Source organism: Nomascus leucogenys, chromosome X, assembly GCF_006542625.1.
Source record: "Nomascus leucogenys isolate Asia chromosome X, Asia_NLE_v1, whole genome shotgun sequence".
NCBI classification, from domain to species: Eukaryota; Metazoa; Chordata; class Mammalia; order Primates; family Hylobatidae; genus Nomascus; species Nomascus leucogenys.
The window spans coordinates 122,492,264-122,509,822 of record NC_044406.1 but is presented as its reverse complement, the minus strand read 5'-3'; the positions used below and the strand labels follow the sequence as shown (position 1 = coordinate 122,509,822).

The following is a 17,559-nucleotide window of genomic DNA, read 5'->3' as shown; positions in this document are numbered from 1 at the left end:
TGCAAATGGTCAATAAGCACATGAAAAGATGCTCAATATCATTAGTCATCAGGGAAATGCAAATTAAAACTATAAAACAGGCGGTACACCCTGGGATAGGGAGTGATCTCCAAGCGAGGCAGCAAGATGGATGCAGGATTCTTCCACCAATCAAGTGCAGAACAGTATAATCGGTTCAGCAACAAACAGAAGAAACTACTGAAGCAGCTGAAATTTGCAGAATGCCTAGAAAAAAAGGTGGACATGAGCAAAGTAAATTTGGAAGTTATAAAGCTTTGGATAACAAAAAGAGTAACAAAAATCCTTGGGTTTGAAGATGATGTTGTGATTGAGTTTATATTCAACCAGCTGTAAGTGAAGAATCCAGACTCCAAAATGATGCAAATCAACCTGACTGGATTTTCGAATGGAAAAAATGCTCGAGAATTTATGGGAGAACTGTGGCCCCTGCTGCTAAATGCACAAGAAAACATCTCGGAAATCTCTTCTGCTTTCCTAGAACTGAAGAAAGAAGAAATAAAACAAAGACAGATTGAACAAGAAAAATTGGCATCTATGAAAAAGCAAGATGAAGACAAAGATAAAAGGCGTAAGGAAGAAAAAGAAAGCAGCAGAGAAAAAAGGGAGCGGTCTCGCAGCCCAAGAAGACGCAAATCTCCTTCCCCTAAAAGACAATCTTCCCCTGTTAGAAGAGAGAAAGCGCAGTCATTCTCGATCTCCCCATCAAAGAACCAAGAGCCAGAGTCCTTCTCCTGCCCCAGAAAAGAAGGAAAAAACTCCAGAGCTCCCAGAACCTTCAGTGAAAGTAAAATAACCTTCAGTACAACAGGCCACTTCTACTAGTGACATTCTGAAAGTTCCCAAACCTGAACCTGTACCAGAGCCTAAAGAACCTCCTCCGGAAAAACAATTCCAAAAAAGAAAAGCAGAAGGAGAAGACCCAACCACGATCTCGGTCACGCTCCAAATCAAGATCTCAGACGCGGTCCCGCTCTCCTTCTCACACTCCACCTAGACAGCGCCATAGATCCCAATCAAGATCATATTCACCTAGAAGGTGGCCAAGCCCAAGGCGGCGGCCATGTCCTCGAAGAAGAACTCCACCAAGAAGAATGCCTCCTCCACCAAGGCATAGAAGGAGTAGATCTCCAGTAAGATGAAGAAGACGTTCATCAGCATCCTTGTCTGGGAGTAGCTCTTCACCCTCTTCATCTCATTCCCGGTCACCACCAAAGAAGCCTCCCAAGAGGACATCCAGCCCCCCTCGAAAAACTCATAGGTTATCTCCTTCAGCAAGTCCTCCAAGGTGAAGGTACAGGCCATCTCCTGCAACTCTGCCACCCAAAACTCAGCATTCCCCAACACCCCAGCAGTCAAACCGTACAAGAAAAAGTCGTGTTTCTGTGTATCCAGGGAGAACTTCAGGTAGTGACAAAACATAAATGTACTGAGAAAAGGGAGTGCCCTTCACCAGCACCGAAGCCTAGAAAAGTAGTTATCTGAATCGGAAGAAGATAAACGTGGTAAAATGGCTGCAGCAGATTCTGTGCAGCAGAGACGCCAATACAGACAACAAAACCAGCAGTCTTCATCTGAGTCTGGCTCCTCCTCCTCCTCAGAAGATGAATGACCCATGAGATCCCATGTGAAGAATGGTGAGGTTGGCAGGTGGCGGAGACATTCCCCTTCCCGGAGTGCCTATCCATCACCACAAAAGCGCCAAAAAGAGACTCACCCTCGTGGTAGACAGAGGAGAACTCCATCCCCACCACCCACCAGAAGGCGATGGTCTCCTTCTCCTGCCTCTCCTCCTCGAGGGCACAGTTCTCCCACACCACCACCACGAAAAAGAACTCCTTCTCCTCCCTCACACTGGTGCTCACCTTCTCCTAGAAGATACTCTCCTCCAATACAGAGGAGATACTCTCCTTCTCCACCTCCAAAGAGAAGAATGGCTTCTTCTCCTCCCCTTCCTGAACAAAGAGCATCACCATCTCCACCACCAAAGCATTGGGTCTCCCATTCTCCACCTCCCAAACAAAGAAGCTCCTCAGTCACCAAGAGACGTTCACCTTCATTATCACCCAAGCATAGGAAAGGCTCTTCCCCAAGCCGCTCTACCCACGAGGCCCAATCACCACAACCAAACAAATGACATTCACCCTCACCATGGCCTTGAGCTCCTCAGACCTCAAGTCCTCCACCTGTTCGAAGAGCAGGGTAGTCATCACCCCAAAGAAGGCAGTCCCTGTCTCCAAATACAAGGCCCTTTAGAAGAGTCTCCAGGACTCTGGAACCTAAAAAGATAAAAAAGGCTGCTTCACCAAGCCCACAGACTATAATGAGGGTGTCATCATCCTGATCTGTCTCCGGGTCTCCAGAGCCAGCAGTTTAAAAGCCCCCAGCACCTCCATCCTCTGTACAGTCTCAGTCACCATCTACAAACTGGACACCAGCTGTACTGGTCAAAAAGGCCAAAAGGCCAAAAGCCCAACACCAAGAGCATCACCGCCAAGAAATCCAGATCAAGAAGAAGGTGGGAAGAAAAAGAAGAAAAAGAAGGACGAGGGGGGCAGTTCCAAGATGGACAAATAAGAACAGCTCCAGTCTACAGCTCCCAGCGTGAGCGATGCAGAAAACGGGTGATTTCTGCATTTCCAACTGAGATACCAGGTTCATCTCACTGCGGATTGTCAGACAGTGGGTGCAGGACAGTGGGTGCAGCGCACCGAGCGTGAGCCGAAGCAGGGTGAGGCATCGCCTCACCCGGGAAGCACAAGGGGTCAGGAAATTCCCTTTCCTAGCCAAGGGAAGGGGGGACAAACAGCACCTGGAAAATCAGGTCACTCCCACCCTAATACTGTGGTTTTCCGACAGTCTTAGCAAATGGCACACCAGGAGATTATATCCTGTGCCTGGCTGGGAGGGTCCTATGTCCATGGAGCCTCGCTCATTGCTAGCACAGCAGTCTGAGATCGAACTGCAACGCAGCAGTGAGGCTGGGGGAGGGGCACCCGCCATTGCTGAGGCTTGAGTAGGTAAACAAAGCAGCCAGGAAGCTCGAACTCAGTGGAGCCCACTGCAGCTCAAGGAGGCCTGCCTGCCTCTGTAGACTCCACCTCTGGGGGCAGGGCATAGCTGAACAAAAGGCAGCAGAAACCTCTGCAGACTTAAATGTCCCTGTCTGACAGCTTTGAAGAGAGTAGTGGTTCTCCCAGCACACAGCTGGAGATCTGAGAACGGACAGACTGCCTCCTCAAGTGGGTCCCTGACCCCTGAGTAACCTAACTGGCAGGCACCCCCCAGTAGGGGCAGACTGACACCTCACACAGTCGGGTACTGCTCTGAGACAAAACTTCCAGAGGAACAATCAGGCAGCAACATTTGCTGTTCAGCAATATTCGCTGTTCTGCAGCCTCCGCTGCTGATACCCAGGCAAACAGGGTCTGGAGTGGACCTCCAGCAAACTCCAACAGACCTGCAGCTGAGGGCCCTGACTGTTAGAGGGAAAACTAACAAACAGAAAGGACATCCACACCAAAACCCCATCTGTACTTCATCATCATCAAAGACCAAGGGTAGATAAAACCACAAAGATGGGGAAAAAACAGCAGAAAACCTGAAAATTCTAAAAATCAGAGCACCTCTCCTCATCCAGAGGAACACAGCTCCTCACCAGCAACGGAACAAAGGTGGAAAGAGAATGACTTTGACAAGTTGAGAGAAGAAGGCTACAGACGATCAAACTTCTCCAAGCTTCCTTCTCCGAGGAAGTTTGAACCCATGGCAAAGAAGTTAAAAACCTTGAAAAAAGATGAGAAAAATGGCTAACAAGAATAACAAATGAAGAGAAGTCGTTAAAGGACCTGATGGAGCTGAAAACCATGGCACGAGAGCTACGTGACGAATGCACAAGCCTCAGTAGCCGATTTGATCAACTGGAAGAAAGGGTATCAGTGATGGAAGATCAAATGAATGAAATGAAGAGAGAAGAGAAGTTTAGAGAAAAAAGAATAAAAAGAAATGAACAAAGCCTCCAAGAAATATGGGACTATGTGATAAGACCAAACCTACGTCTGATTGGTGCACCTGAAAGTGACGGGGAGAATGGAACCAAGTTGGAAAACACTCTGCAGGATATTATCCAGGAGAACTTCCCGAACCTAGCAAGGCAGGCAAACATTCAAATTCAGGAAATACAGAGAATGCCACAAAGATACTCCTCGAGAAGAGCAACTCCAAGACACATAATTGTCAAATTCACCAAAGTTGAAATGAAGGAAAAAATGTTAAGGGCAGCCAGAGAGAAAGGTCAGGTTACCCACAAAGTGAAGCCCATCAGACTAACAGCGGATCTCTCAGCAGAAATTCTACAAGCCAGAAGAGAATGGGGGCCAATATTCAACATTCTTAAAGAAAAGAATTTTCAACCCAGAATTTCATATCCAGCCAAACTAAGCTTCATAAGTGAAGGAGAAATAAAATACTTTACAGACAAGCAAATGCTGAGTGCTTTTGTCACCACCAGGCCTGCCCTAAAAGAGCTCCTGAAGGAAGCACCAAACATGGAAAGGAACAAGCAGTACAAGCCACTGCAAAAACATGCGAAATTGTAAAGACCATGGAGGCTAGGAAGAAACTGCATCAACTAATGAGCAAAATAACCAGCTAACATCATAATGACAAGATCAAATTCACACATAACAATATTAAGCTTAAATGTAAATGGACTAAATGCTCCAATTAAAAGACACGGACTGGCAAATTGGATAAAGAGTCAAGACCCATCAGTGTGCTGTATTCAGGAAACCCATCTCACGTGCAGAGACACACATAGGCTCAAAATAAAGGGATGGAGGAAGATCAAGCAAATGGAAAACAAAAAAAGGCAGGGGTTGCAATCCTAGTCTCTGATAAAACAGACATTAAGCCAACAAAAATCAAAAGAGACAAAGAAGGCCATTACATAATGGTAAAGGGATCAATTCAACAAGAAGAACTATCTTAAATATATATGCGCTGAATACAGGAGCACCCAGATTCATAAAGCAAGTCCTTAGAGACCTACAAAGAGACTTAGACTCCCACACAGTAATAATGGGAGACTTTAACACCCCGCTGTCAACATTAGACAGATCAACGAGACAGAAAGTTTACAAGGATATCCAGGAATTGAACTCAGCTCTGCACCAAGCAGACCTAATAGATATCTACAGAACTCTCCACCCCAAATCAACAGAATATACATTCCTCTCAGCACCACATCACACTTACTCCAAAATTGACCACATAGTTGGAAGTAAAGCACTCCTCAGCAAATGTAAAAGAACAGAAATTATAACAAACTGTTTGTCAGACCACAGTGCAATCAAACTAGAACTCAGAATTAAGAAACTCACTCAAAACCACACAACTACATGGAAACTGAACAACCTGCTCCTGAATGACTATTGGGTACATAATGAAATGAAGGCAGAAATAAAGATGTTCTTTGAAACCAACAAGAACAAAGACACAACATACCAGAACTTCTGGGACACATTCAAAGCAGTGTGTAGAGGGAAATTTATAGCACTAAATGCCCACAAGAGAAAGCAGGAAAGATCTAAAATTGACACCCTAATATCACACTTAAAAGAACTAGAAAAGCAAGAGCAAACACATTCAAAAGCTAGCAGAAGGCAAGAAATAACTAAGATCAGAGCAGAACTGAAGGAAATAGAGACACAAAAATCCCTTCAAAAAATTAATGAATCCAGGAGCTGGTTTTTTGAAAAGATCAACAAAATTGATAGACCGCTAGCAAGATTAACAAAGAAGAAAAGAGAGAAGAATCAAATAGACGCAGAAATACAAACTACCATCAGAGAATACTATAAACACCTCTATGCAAATAAACTAGAAAATCTAGAAGAAATGGATAAATTCCTCGACACATACACTCTCCCAAGACTAAACCAGGAAGAAGCTGAATCTCTGAATAGACCAATAACAGGCTCTGAAATTGAGGCAATAATTAATAGCTTACCAACCACAAAAAGTCCAGGACCAGATGGATTCACATCTGAATTCTACCAGAGGTACAAGGAGGAGCTGGTACCATTCCTTCTGAACTATTCCAATCAATAGAAAAAGAGGGAATCCTCCCTAACTCATTTTATGAGGCCAGCATCATCCTGATACCAAAGCCTGGCAGAGACACAACAAAAAAAAGAGAATTTTAGACCAATATCCCTGATGAACATCAATGCAAAAATCCTCAATACTGGCAAACCGAATCCATTAGGACATCAAAAAGCTTATCCACCATGATCAAGTGGACTTCATCCCTGGGATGCAAGGCTGGTTCAACATATGCAAATCAGGCCGGGCGTGGTGGCTCACACCTGTAATCCCAACACTTTGGGAGGCCGAGGCAGGCGGATCACGAGGTCAGGAGATGGAGACCATCCTGTCTAACACAGTGAAACCCCGTCTCTACTAAAAATACAAAAAAATTAGCTGGGCATGGTGGCAGGTGCCTGTAGTCCCAGCTCCTCGGGAGGCTGAGGCAGGAGAATGGTGTGAACCTGGGAGGTGGAGCTCGCAGTGAGCCGAGATCGCGCGCCCCTGCACTCCAGCCTGGGCAACAGAGAGAGACTTCGTCTCAAAAAAAACAAAAAAACATATGCAAATCAATAAACATAATCCAGCATATAAACAGAACCAATGACAAAAACCACAATTATCTCAATAGATGCAGAAAAGGCCTTTGACAAAATTCAACAGCGCTTCATGCTAAAAACTCTCAATAAATTAGGTATTGATGGGACGTATCTCAAAATAATAAGAGCTATTTATGACAAGCCCACAGCCAATATCATACTGAATGGGCAAAAACTGGAAGCATTCCCTTTGAAAACTGGCACAAGACAGGGATGCCCTCTCTCACCACTCCTATTCAACACAGTGTTGGAAGTTCTGGCCAGGGCAATCAGGCAGGAGAAAGAAATAAAGGGTATTCAATTAGGAAAAGAGGAAGTCAAATTGTCCCTGTTTGCAGATGACATGATTGTATATCTAGAAAACCCCATCGTCTCAGCCCAAAATCTCCTTAAGCTGATAAGCAACTTCAGCAAAGTCTCAGGATACCAAATCAGTGTACAAAAATCACAAGCATTCTTATACACCAATAACAGACAAACAGAGAGCCAAATCATGAGTGAACTCCCATTCACAATTGCTTCAAAGAGAATAAAATACCTAGGAATCCAACTTACAAGGGATGTGAAGGACCTCTTCAAGGAGAACTACAAACCACTGCTCAATGAAATACAACAAATGGAAGAACATCCCATGCTCATGGATAGGAAGAATCAATATCCTGAAAATGGCCATACTGCCCAAGGTAATTTATAGATTCAATGCCATCCCCATCAAGCTACCAATGACTTTCTTCACAGAATTGGAGAAAACTACTTTAAAGTTCATATAGAACCAAAAAATAGCCCACATTGCCAAGTCAATCCTAAGCCAAAAGAACAAAGCTGGAGGCATCATGCTACCTGACTTCAAACTACACTACAAGGCTACAGTAACCAAAACAGCATGGTACTGGTACCAAAACAGAGATATAGACCAATGGAACAGAACAGAGCCCTCAGAAATAAAACCACACATCTACAACTATCTGATCTTTGACAAACCTGACAAAAACAAGAAATGGGGAAAGGATTCCCTGTTTAACAAATGGTGCTGGGAAAACTGGCTAGCCAAATGTAGAAAGCTGAAACTGGATCCCTTCCTTACACTTTACACAAAAATTAATTCAAGATGGATTAAAGACTTAAATGTTAGACCTAAAACCATAAAAACCCTAGAAGAAAACCTAGGCAATACCATTCAGGACATAGGCGTGGGCAAGGACTTCATGTCTAAAACACCAAAAGCAATGGCAACAAAAGCCAAAATTGACAAATGAGATCTAATTAAACTAAAGAGCTTCTGCACAGCAAAAGAAACTACCATCAGAGTGACAGGCAACCTACAGAATGGGAGAAAATTTTTGCAATCTATTCATCTGACAAAGTGCTAATATCCAGAATCTACAAAGAACTCAAACAAATTTACAAAAAAAAAAAAAAAAAAAACAACCCCATCAAAAAGTGGGTGAAGGACATGAACAGACACTTCTCAAAAGAAGACATTTATGCAGCCAACAGACACAGGAAAAAATGCTCATCATCACTGGCCATCAGAGAAATGCAAATCAAAACCACAATGAGATACCATCTCACACCAGTTAGAATGGCCATCATTAAAAAATCAGGAAACAACACATGCTGGAGAGGATGTGGAGAAATAGGAACACTTTTACACTGTTGGTGGGACTGTGAACTAGTTCAACCATTGTGGAAGACAGTGTGGCAATTCCTCAGGGATCTAGAACTAGAAATACCATTTGACCCAGCTATCCCATTACTGTGTATATACCCAAAGGATTATATATCATGCTGCTATAAAAACACATGCACACGTATGTTTATTGTGGCACTATTCATAATAGCAAAGACCTGGAACCAACCCAAATGTCTAACAATGATAGGCTAGATTAAGAAAATGTGGCACATATACACCATGGAATACTATGCAGCCATAAAAAACGATGAGTTCATGTCCTTTGTAGGGACATGGATGAAACTGGAAAACATCATTCTCAGTAAACTATCGCAAGGACAAAAAACCAAACACCGCATGTTCTCACTCATAGGTGGGAATTGAACAATGAGAACTCATGGACACAGGAAGGGGAACATCACACTCCGGGGACTGTTGTGGGGTGGGGGGAGGGGGGAGGGACAGCATTAGGAGATATACCTAATGCTAAATGAGGAGTTAATGGGTGCAGCAAAACAACATGGCACATGGATACATATGTAACAAACCTGCACATTGTGCACATGTACCCTAAAACCTAAAGTATAATAATAAAAAAAAAATAAAATAATAAAAAATAAAAATTGTACAAAAATGTTTATAGGCTGGGCGCAGTGGCTCACTCCTGTAATCCCAGCACTTTGAGAGGACAAGGCGGGCAGATCACAAGGTCAGGAGTTTGAGACCAGCCTGGCCAACACAGTGAAACCCTGTCTCTACTAAAAATACAAAAATTAGCCAGACATGATGGTATGTGCCTATATTCCCAGCTATTCAGGAGGCTGAGACAAGACAATCACTTGAGCCCAGGAGGCGGAGGTTGTGGTGAGCCGAGATTGCACCACTGCACTCCAGCCTAGGCAACAGAGCGAGACTCTGTCTCAAAAAAAAAAAAAAAAATGTTTATAGCAGTGTAATTCAAAATATCCAAAAGGTAAAAATAGCCCAGATGTCCATCAAACAAAAGGTGGTACATCCATACAAAGGAATATTATTCAATCATAAAAAGGAATGAAGTACTGATACATGCTACAGTATGAATGAACTTTGAAAACACTATCCTAAGTGAAAGAAGTCAGACACAAAATATCACATGCTTCATGATTCATTTATATTAAGTGCCCAGAATAGGCAAGTCCACAGAGATAGAAAATAGATTAGTAAATTCACAGCCAAGGGAATGGGAGAACGGGGAGTGTCTGCTAATAAGAACAGGGTTTTTTTTTAATTTTTATTTCAAGTTCCAGGGTATATGTGCAGGTTTGTTACATAAGTAAACATGTGCCATGGTGGTTTGATACACCTATCAGCCCATCACCTAGGTATTAAACCCAGCATGCATTAGCTATTTTTCCTAATGCTCTCCCGCCCCCCACCTCACCCCCCAACAGGCCCCAGTGTGTATTGTTCCTTTTCCTGTGTCCATGTGTTCTCATGAACAGGGTTTCTTTTGAGGGTCATGAAATGTTCTGGAATTAGGATACTGGTGACAGTTTCATAACTTTGTGACTATACTAAAAACCACTGAATTGTAGGCTTTTAAAGGGTGAATTTTATGGTATGTGAATGATATATAAACGTTTTAGAAGAATAAAGAGTAAGGGTAAAACTAAGAATGAATACAGTTTTTAGCCTACATGACGAAAACAGTGCTGATAATATAAACAAAAACAAGAACTTCATGTGAGAGAACTTGCTTGATAAATAGAAAGAAATAAATTCAGTTATAAAGACATAGTACTTGAAACTGATCATGAAAATGGATGCCATCACTCAAGGAGAGAGAATGCAGAAATCAAGAAAAAGAGGAAGAGGAGAGAGGAAGAAGGTGGAGGAAGAGAAGGAGAAAGAGGGAGAGGAAGGAAAGAGAAGAACCTACAGATGAGGATATAACTAGGAAGAAGGTTCATATTTGATAGGAGGATGACAGAAGGGAGTTAAGAGAAGGAAAAAAGAGGTGGAAGAACTAGATGAGCACAATGACAGGAATAGTGGAAGAGAAGAACTTTTCATAAAGATGAGTGTAGCTGGCCAGGCACGGTGGCTCACGCTTGTAATCCCAGCACTTTGGGAGGCCGAGGCAGGCAGATCACCTGAGGTCAGGAGTTCGAGACCAGCCTGACCAACATGGTGAAACCTCATCTCTACTAAAAATACAAAATTAGCCAGGCGTGGTGGCACATGCCTGTAATCCCAGCTACTCGGGAGACTGAGGCAGGAGAATCCCTTGAACCTGAGAGGCAGAGATTGCAGTGAACCAAAATCCCACCATTGCACTCCAGCCTGGGCAACAAGAGCAAAACTCCATCTCAAAAGAAAAAAAAAATGAGTGTAGCTAATAGTCTGTCAAATGTTACAGACTGATCAAGGAGACTAGGAACGAATGCAATGAATTTGACAAGAAGAAAGGTCAGCTGTCAACTTTCAGGAATGCTTTTCAAAAGAGAGATCCAAACTGCCAGTATTAAGAAGAATGGGTCATAAAAATAAAGAGAGATGATTGGGAAAGGAAGAGATATGGGACAGGAACATGAAAGGATGTAGAAGGACAATAGCAAATAAACTGAAGTGCACAAAACCTGACACAAAAAGACACTTTTCCAAGCATAATCTATAATTAACATAAAATACAAACAACCTAAATTTTCTAACAATGCGTAAAAAATAAATGATTGCACAAATTATAGAAGCATTGTCTGGTATCATGATTAAGAGAACAGACTCTCAAGCCAGACTGCTTAAATTTGAATTCTTATTTATTTATTTATTTATTTATTGGAGACAAGGTCTCGCTCTTTCGCCCAGGCTGGAGTGCAGTGGCGCAGTCTCAGCTCACTGCAACCTCCCCCTCCTGTGCTCAAGTGACTGTCTTGCCTCAGCCTCTCAAGTAGCTGGGACTATAGATAGGCGCATGCCACCACACTCACTAATTTTTTTGTATTTTTTGTAAAGACAGAGTTTTGCCATGTTGCCCAGGCTGGTTTGAAACTTCTGGGCTCAATCCCTGATCCACCCACCTCGGCCTACCAAACTGCTGGGATTACAGGTGTGAGCCACCACGCCCAGCTGAATCTGAATTCTGACTCTACCACTTACTAGCTGAGTGAACCTGGGCAAGTTACTATACTACTCTGTGCCTTATTTCCTCATCTGCAAAATGGGATAATAACAATAATATCTACCTCATAGTGTTGATGGGAAGATTAAATAGGTTAGTATTTGCAAAGCATTTAGAACAATATCTGACATATAGTTAAGTACTATATAAGGGTGAATTATTATTATCAATACAATAGAATACCTGTGGTTGTTAAAAATGATATCAGAGAATTTCCAATGATTACCTAAAATATTGAGACCTAACATTGAACAACACATTGTTAAGTGAATAAAGCTGGAAAAAAAATGTATACATTATGTGATCATAATTTACATGCACAGAAAAAAGACTGGAAACATAACAGAAGGTCAACACCAGTTCACTCAAAAAGATGGGACTGTAGGGGATTATTATTTTAATCTTCATGCTTTTCTGCATCTCTAAATGTTCTATCACAACAATTTATTATTATAGGTGGAAAAATCAACATGAAAATAGAGAATTCTAGGCTAACATGGCTGACTGAATACACATATCTTTAATCTTTCTTCTGAAACCACAGGAAAATTATAAAAAGTATTTTTTAAAAAAATCTTCACAGACAGGGAGAACAGGAGAGCAGATAGCAGAAAAAAATAAAAGGAAGCCAGAAACTATTGCAGGCAGTGGAGAAAGCTGAGAGGCAACCCAATTTACACTACAGAATCCACAAAAAGCTCAGAAACTGGAAGCAACAGGTAATCTGTGAGTAAAGTGTGGTGGGGTGACTAATGGAACAGAATTCTGTGAAAGCTTTTTGAGAAGTAGATACATCTATCATCTCCCTCACTCTAACTATAGCATGTATCTGGAGGTTTATTCTCCAGGTTGGAGAACATCAGACATGATTAAGGGCTTGGGTACTATATGCAGCTACATGGCACATGTCAAGACACTTGGCTCCTTTCCCCTAGACACCTCCCAGAATGCTGACAGCCAGACATTAACCCTTCAGCCAGGAGATTACAATTTCCAGGTCTTCTCTGGGAAAAGTTACTATCTCAAGGCTTAAACCCTAAAGATATTGACAGAAGAGGGTCCACTAAAAACAGTGCACCTAGATCAGCAAACAGTGAAGCTCCAAGTCTATAAGCTTCCCTACACACTCATAACATTCATTTAGTATTTTATTCTCACACTTTTCATCATATGCGTACATATAACCAGCCATTGCCAGACCTTTGAGGAAATCCTGTAGCATGAAAGATAGAAATGAAAACAAAAAGGGAAAGTCAGTCTGAAGAAAATGATACTATTCACTGAGAAAAAATACTTATCATTAGTAACCCAAGAGAGGTAAAATATGATACTACAGTCATGGAACACTGACAAGATGCTTTTTTAAAGGAACATTAAGAAAACAAGGCCAGGCGCAGTGGCTCATGCCTGTAATCCCAGCACTTTGGGAGGCTGAGGTGGGCAGATCACTGGAGACCAAGAGTTCGAAATCAGCCTGGGCAACATAGTGAGACCCTGTCTCTATTAAAAATACAAAAAACTTAGCCAGGCATGGTGGCACAAGCCTGTAATCCCAGCTACTCCGGAGGCTGAGGCATAAGAATATCTTCAACCTGGGAGGTGGAGGTTTCAGTGAGCAGAAATCACAACACTGCACTCCAGCCTGGGTGATGGGGCCAGATTCTGAAAAAAAAAAAAAAAAGAAAGAAAGAAAAAGAAAAAGAAGCAAAGAAAGAGAGAGAGAGAGAGGAAGGAAGGAAGGAGGGAGGGAAGGAAGGGAGGGAGGGAAGGAAGGGAGGGAGGGAGGGAGGGAGGGAGGGAAGGAGATTAAAAAAGAGCTCTAGGGAGCTAAAATCTAATGGCAATAATGACAAAAATCAATATAAAAATTCAAAATCTAGAAAGTAGAGCAAAAATACAGAGATAAAAATTACAAGAGAAAAAAAAATGAGAAATTTAGAGGACAGGTCAGGAGTCCTCAACAATACAGATGTTCCTTGATTTACAACTGTGTTACATCCCAGTAAACCCACTGTAAGTTGAAAATATCCTAAGTTGAAAATGCATCTAGGCCGGGCGCGGTGGCTCACGCTTGTAATCCCAGCACTTTGGGAGGCCGAGGCAGGCGGATCACGAGGTCAGGAGATCGAGACCATGGTGAAACCCCGTCTCTATTAAAAATACAAAAAAATTAGCTGGGCGTGGTGGTGGGCACCTGTAGTCCCAGCTACTCGGAGAGGCTGAGGCAGGAGAATGGCGTGAACCCGAGAGGTGGAGCTTGCAGTGAGCCGAAATCGCGCCACTGCACTCCAGCCTGGGTGACAGAGCGAGACTCTGTCTCAAAAAAAAAAAAAATGCATCTAATACACCTAACCTACCAAACATCATAGCTTTGACTAGCATGGGCATTTTGTAGACATGATGGGATGCAAAAACACAAAACACAACATCCAAAAATGCTAGCAACACAGTACACTGTAGAGTGTCTGTTGCTTGCCCTCATGTTGTGTGGCTGACTGGAAGCCGCAGCTCGCTGCTATTGCCCAGCATTACAAGACAGCTTATTGCTAGCCCAGGAAAAGATCAAAATTCAAAACTCAAAGTACGATTTCTACTGTAAGCATATTGCTTTCACAATTTCTACTGTAAGCATATTGCTTTCACAGCATCATAATATCGAAAAATCATAAGTCAAACTATCATAAGTCAGGGACTGTGTGCATTAGCAAACCGAATCTAGCCATATATAAAAAGAATAAAAACCATGACGAGGCTACTCAGAGCATTTTACTTGTATTTATATTATCTTACATACCTTCAAGTACCACTTCTTGTAATATTAACTTTAGTGTTTTCTTGAAAACTTAATGGTAACAAGCATTGAAATTAATCCTGGGAATGCACAACTGGTCAAAAATATAAATCAAATCAATGTAATTCACCAAATTAATAAACTAAAAAAAAAGAAAACCATATGATCATCTCAATAAATGCAGAAAAAGCATCTGACAAAATCCAAAATCTATTACTGATAAAAAGTTCTCAGCAAAGAAAGAATAGAAAGAAACATCCTCAACCTGACAGAATTCATATATGAGAAACTCTCAGCTAACATACTTAGTCATAAAAGACTAGATGCTTTCCCTCTGAGATCAGGAACAAGGCAAAGATATCCATTCTTACCACTTTTCAACATCATATTGGAGGTCTAGCCAGTGCTATATGGCAACATCAACAAAGGCATCAAGATTGGAAAGGATGAAATACAACAGTCTCCATTCACAGCTGACATAATTACATACACAGAAAATCACAAAGACTCTACAACAAAGCTCCTAGAACAAATCAGTAAGTTTAGCAAGGTGAGAAGATACAAGGGCAACATGTTGAAATCAATTATATTTCTATATGCCTGCAATGAATAACTGGAATTCATTTTGTAAAATACACTTATAGCACCAAAAAAAGAAAAGAATGAAAACGAAGAAAAAAATATGTAGGTATAAATCTAACAAAATACATGCTGGAGCTACAAAACGCTGATGAAAGACGCTAAAGAGGACCTAAATAAATGGAGAGAAATACTGTACTCATTGATTGGAAGGCTTCATATTATGAAGCTATCAATAGTCCACAAATTGATCTATAGATTGAATGCAATCATAATCAAAATCCCAGCAGAACTTTTTTGTACATATTAATAAGCTGACGCTAAAATTTATATGGAAAGGAAAATAAACAAGAATAGCCAAAACAATCTTAAAGAAAAATCAACAAAGTTAGAGGACTCACACCATCTAATTTCAAATTTTGTTACAAAAATTTAGTAATTAGTCTGGGCGCAGTGGCTCACACCTGTAATCCCAGCACTTTGGGAGGCCGAAGCGGGTGGATCACTTGAGGTCAGGAGTTTGAGACCAGCTTGGATAACATGGTGAAACCTCGTCTCTGCTAAAAATACAAAAATTAGCCACGTGTAGTAGTGGGCACCTGTAATCCCAGCTACTCGGGAGGCTGAGGCAGGAGAATCACTTGAATCCAGGAGGTGGAGGTTGCAGTGAGCTGAGATCATGGCACTGCACTCCAGCCTGGGTGACAGAGTGAGACTCTGTCTCAAAAAAAAAAAATTCAGCAATCAAGACAGTCTGGTATTTGTGAGCTGATAGACACATAGATCAATGTAACAGAACAGAGTCCAGAAACTGGCCAAACATACATGGGCAATTGATTTTGACAATGTTGCCAAGGTAATTCAATGGAAAAAGAACGGTCTTTTCTACAATTAGTACTGAAACCACAGGGCACCCATAAACAAAATTAAAAAAAACTTTGAGCCACAACTCACATATATCCAAAAATTAAGTCAAAATGGATCAGAGGCCTAGACATAAAACATAAAACTATGCATCTTTTACAAGAAAACATAGAAGAAAATTTCGTGATCTTGGATTAGGCAGCGTTCTTAAATACAATACAAAAAGCATATCCATAAATGAAAAAAATTGATAAATAGGACTCATACAAATTAAATCCTTTCATTCTGCAAAAGACCCTGTTAAGATATTAAGAAGATAAGCACTGAGAAAATATTCACAAATCACATATCTCACAAAGGACTTCCGTCTAGAATATATAAAGAACTCTCAAAACTCAATAAGAAAAAAAACTACCCAATTAAAAAACAAGCAAAAGATCTGAACAGACACTTCACCAAAGAGACATGGATAGCAAATAAAAACATGCAAAGATGTTAAGCATCATTAGTCATTACAGAAATACAAATTCAAACCACAATGAAATACCAGTACACACCTATTCGAATGAGTAAAAGAAAAAGAAAACTGACAATACCAAGTGCTGACAATGATGTGAACAAACTAGCATTCTCATACATTGCTGGTAGAAATGTAAAATGGTAACAACCACTTTGAAAAACAATTGGACAGTTTGTTTCTTTCTTTCTTTCTTTCTTTCTGTTTTTTAGATGGAGTTTTGCTCTTATCACCCAGGCTGGAGTGCAGTGGCACGATCTCAGTTCACTGCAACCTCTGCCTCTTGGATTCAAGCGATTCTCCTGCCACAGCCTCCTGAGAGTAGCTGGGATTACAGGCATGAGTCATCACACCCAGCTAGTTTTTGTATTTTTAGTAGAGACAGGGTTTCACCATGTTGGCCAGGCTGGTCTCGAACTCCTGACCTCAGGTGATCCACCCGCCTCGGCCTCCCGAAGTGCTGGGATTACAGGCATGAGCCACCACGCTCGGCCTAGGCAGTTTCTTATAAAGTCAAACATACTTTTCATATGACCTAGCAACTCCACTCCTAAGTATTTACCCAAGAGAAATGAAAACTTATGTTCACGTAACAACCTGTTCTATGAATGTTTTACAGCAGTTATGGCAACATTTATTCATAACCATCAAAAACTGGAAATAACCTAAATGTTCTTCATCTGGTGAATACATAAACTGTGGCACATCCCATACAATGGAATACTACTCAGTAATAAAAAGTAAGAAGTGAAATAAACCAGATCCAAAGGGTTCTATTTGACTCACTCTATGGCTTATTCATATGACATACTAAAAAAGGCAAAACTCCAGGGGTCGAGAACAGATTCATAGCTGCCAGGGTTTCAGGTCGGGGAAGGGGTTGACTACAAAGGGATAGCACAAGGGAAGTTTTAGACTGATGGAATCTTTCAGCATCTGGATTGTGGTAGTGCTTCCACGACTCTATGTATTTGTCAAAACTCAAAGCATTGTACACCAAAAAGAATGAATTTTTGAAATAAATATATATTTAAATAGCATGTCTGCGTGTGGTTCTTTGCATTATGTGATAACTGCAACATTATCTCAGGAATAAAATATATAATCATTTTTAAATTTACAAAAAAATTTCTAAAAAGCGTTAAGTGGTGGGCCCAAGGGGTAGAAAGGGAAGAGCCGAATATATTTATAAGCAGAAAAAAGGGGCCTCAGTGGAGAGATAAAGTAGATACGCAAGAAAGGAGCAGTAATGAATTGAACAAGACTGTGAAAGAA

General features: G+C 41.3%; 2 pseudogenes; one reads left to right on the top strand and one right to left on the bottom strand.

Moving 5' to 3' along the window:
* The window catches only part of LOC101179463, a 50,741-nt pseudogene that overhangs the window by 16,853 nt on the left and 16,329 nt on the right, over positions 1-17,559 (bottom strand).
* On the top strand, positions 127-1,679 carry LOC105738142 (annotated as a pseudogene).